This window comes from Macaca mulatta, chromosome 8, assembly GCF_049350105.2.
Source record: "Macaca mulatta isolate MMU2019108-1 chromosome 8, T2T-MMU8v2.0, whole genome shotgun sequence".
Classification (NCBI taxonomy): Eukaryota; Metazoa; Chordata; class Mammalia; order Primates; family Cercopithecidae; genus Macaca; species Macaca mulatta.
The window spans coordinates 112,497,316-112,501,045 of NC_133413.1; the positions used below are offsets into that span (position 1 = coordinate 112,497,316).

Consider the following 3,730-nt stretch of genomic DNA (forward strand, 5'->3'; position numbering starts at 1 on the left):
GATACCACAGAAATCAATGAAATAAAAAATAGACGATACAGAAAATTAATAAGATCAAAAATCGACTCCTTGTGGCAGAATTCATAAACCCCTAGCAAACCTCAAGAGAAAAATAGAGAAAAGGCAAATTGCCAATATCAGTATTCAAAGGGGATGTCACTACAGAAACCATGGCATCAAAAGTATCATATAGGAGCAATATGAACAACTTTATGGCAATAAATTAAATAACTTCGATAAAATGAACAAATTCCTTGAAAAATTCAACTTATCAAGTAACGAATATGTTACGTCACAGAAGATCCCCAGGGCCCTGTTTGTCACAATGGAAGGGAAAACTGCAAGAAATGTTATAAAGGAAGCTCTTTAGAATAAAAAGAAATGACATCATACGGTAACTCAGATATACAGGAAGGAAAAAAGAGTACCAAAAATGGTAGCCTGTGGATGAATATAAAAACTATAGTCATTGGCTGTGGGGCTCAGCCAGTGTTGTGCTGATCTCAGTGCGGGGCACTGAGATGTTCCAAAGCATTATTAAAAATGTATGGATCGCCATGAAGCCCTCCTATAACCAAGCATGCCAGGAGATTTGGGTAGGAATGGGGTTGATAAGCATTATTGCTTATAAAATCAGAAGTGCTGATAAAAGAAGTAAAGCTTAGAAAGCTTTGAGTCCTGCACCTGCTCATGGTCATTACTAACCAGTTTTACTTAGATGAAACATTAGTCTGCCTGTAAATTTACACAAGCTGTGTTAGATGGGAACACAGAACATCGCTGTATACTTGCATAAGTGTGGTCTATTTCATGGCATGAGTAAGTGTATCTGTGAGATGCAACACTAAAACAAACTACATGTTTTTTCTTCTCTTAATTTAAGACATTTGACCCTCTAAGGCAAACATTGTAACTCAGTGTTGTTAGGTTTAAAATTTATATCAAAATTATATTATTCCATTTGTATGAAATGTTCAGCAAATCCACAGAGACAGAAAATAGATGAGTGGTTTCTAGGGGCTGGGAGTAGAGAGGAATACAGAGTGAGTACTAATGAGTATTGCTTTTATTTTAGGAGTGAGAAAAATGTTCTGGATTAAATGCTCTGGTTTTGCAACTTTGTGAATATAATAAAAACTACTGAATTATATACTTTAAAGGGGTGAATCATATATATGGTATGTGAATTATATCTCCCAAAAATGTAAGAAGACACAATATATATGAAAAAAACAGCCAAAAGGATGAGAAAAAATCGCGACTATATTATTACAAGTTTTCTGTAATTTTCCTGAAGTAATTCAGTAGAAAGTCTAAGAAGACTATAAGTTAATGATGCATATGTAATCCTTAGAGCAATCAATATAAAAATAAATAAAAGGAACTGTAGTTAAAAAGCCAAAGTGAAAACCTTCTGCTTCCAATTATGGGAGAGTAACAAGGACTAGACATAAGCTTTTTCATTGGAAAACTGAGCAAAACGTATGCAACAACTGTTCAGACACTGGACAACGAACAACACAGGACAGTGATCCATGAAAGAACAGAAACAGCCAACCGGGCCCCATACTGACCACAGCATTTTGCTTGCAGTCAATATCTGGATTATGGGTACCCAGGTTGGAGGAGTCATGCAGAGCCTGGGAGCCTCATGAAAATGAAGAGATGGAACTGAGAGTTTGGGGAGACTGAGACAATTGGAAGCTGTGGGCCAGGATCTGAATAGGAGGGAGGTAAGAAGATGAGAAGACCCAGAGATTTGCATATAGGCCTACTTGAGTCTGATGAGTGCTGGATTATGCATACAAAGAGTGAAACATCACAAGACAAAGTAAAAAAGAACCAGGGAGTCGTAAACATAGAATTCCCCAGAGCTCACACCTGGTAAAAAGACAATAGCTCTGACCAGCCAGGGTGGAGAGTTCTCAGTGGTTACCTAGGGAATTTCTAATCACAATGAAATGATCACAACTATAGCATCTTGCTTAATGTATCAAAAGAATTAATATCACTGCAAACAAAATTCACCAGTCCATTAAAAAAACACAAATACACAATGAACATGTGGAGTTTAAGAAAAGATCACTTATATTAGAAAATGTATTAATATAATTCACCATATTAAATAGATCAAAAAGAAAAATCACATAATTGATTCCATAGATACTGAAAGACTTCATAAAAATTTAAACTCCATTCTTGATATTCCAAAAAAACTCTTGATAAAAACACATACATGCTTCCTAAAGATGATAAAATATGATTTCAACTATAGGACCTTACTTAATGAGGAAACGCTAGATATATTTATATTAAAGACAGAAAGAAACAAAGACAGAAAAAAGACAATCATATCCTTTATAACAATTGCTTTACATTGTTCTGAAAAATTAAAAAAGGAGAAAGATATAAAATTTACAAAAATGTACAATAAAGGGGGAAGTAAAAGTATGAGAATTTATGGTTGTGATATAATTGTTCACCTAGAAAACTCAAAAAGAATTAACTGAAAATTTAAACTACAAGCTCAAATGGAAACATTTTTGCAGTTCCACAAGATTTTTTTTTTACATTTTTTTTTACATTTTTTAGGATTCCATAGGAACACATAGCAAAATATTTAGGATTTTAACTTAGTCATAATTTCATGCTTATTATATTTAGGTATCCCCCTAATATCTGCAAATAATTTCCAGCTATCTTTGACATATTCCTAAAATGAGAGAGAAAACATTTAAAAAATCTCTTTTCTGTACCACTGAGGAGGTAGGAAAATAAAAGACATTCTCAGAAGCCAAATATAAGCAGAAAGCCATGAAGTGAAGTGAACCAGTGGCTGCCCGGGGGTATTCCCCAACAGTGGTGGCTTGGAGTTTCAGTTTTTTGGCTTTTGTTTTTGTTTTTCTGTTTTTGTTTTTATTTTTGCTTGAAACAGAGTCTCTCTCTGTCGCCCAGGCTGGAGTGCAGTGGTGCAATCTCGCCTCTCGGGTTCACGCCATTCTCCTGCCTCAGCCTCCGGAGTAGCTGGGACTACAGGCGCCCGCCACCTCGCCCGGCTAATTTTTTGTATTTTTTTAGTAGAGACGGGGTTTCACCGTGATAGCCAGGATGGTCTCGATCTCCTGACCTCGTGATCCGCCCACCTCGGCCTCCCAAAGTGCTGGGACTACAGGCGGGAGCCACCGCGTCCAGCGGAGTTTCAGTTTAAATAGTTCACATGAAAATAAAGTCTAGAGCCTGCACGAAATGGAAAGAAATCGAATCAGACCTTTGTATCAAGTCAGGATCCCCAAAAGATGACATTCACAGCAGAAGAACTGACTAGGAAAAAAAAAAAAAAAAAAAGGGTGTTCCACATAGGCGGATAAGAAAACTTGCTTGTTCTCTTAAGTCTTATTTTCTTAAGAGGTACGTTTGACATCTTGCTGAAAAATTCATAACAACAAGTTACCTTGTCATAAGTTTGGGGCTGGAATCTAGCCTATCTGTAAAGCCAGAGAAATCCAAGCTGAGAATGTATGATAGCACAGGTCCGGATTGTTAGTGCTGCCGGGTGCCTGGAAATAGCAAGCCTAGTTCCTCTGGGGAGAAATGTCCTGAATTCAGGCCTCAAAGAATAAAGATCCGAGTTCAGTAAGTTTACACACAGACATGCACAAGGGAAATAGCCATCTTGAATGAGAGTCAGCCTAGGAAACAAATGGGATGAAGACCACAGACACCACAACCA

The 3,730-nt window shown here is 36.9% G+C and overlaps 1 pseudogene; it reads left to right on the top strand.

Moving 5' to 3' along the window:
• Positions 1-521: 521 nt before the first annotated feature.
• LOC100430655 (ATP synthase F(0) complex subunit j, mitochondrial pseudogene) lies at positions 522-704 on the top strand (annotated as a pseudogene).
• The last annotated feature ends 3,026 nt before the right edge of the window (positions 705-3,730 follow it).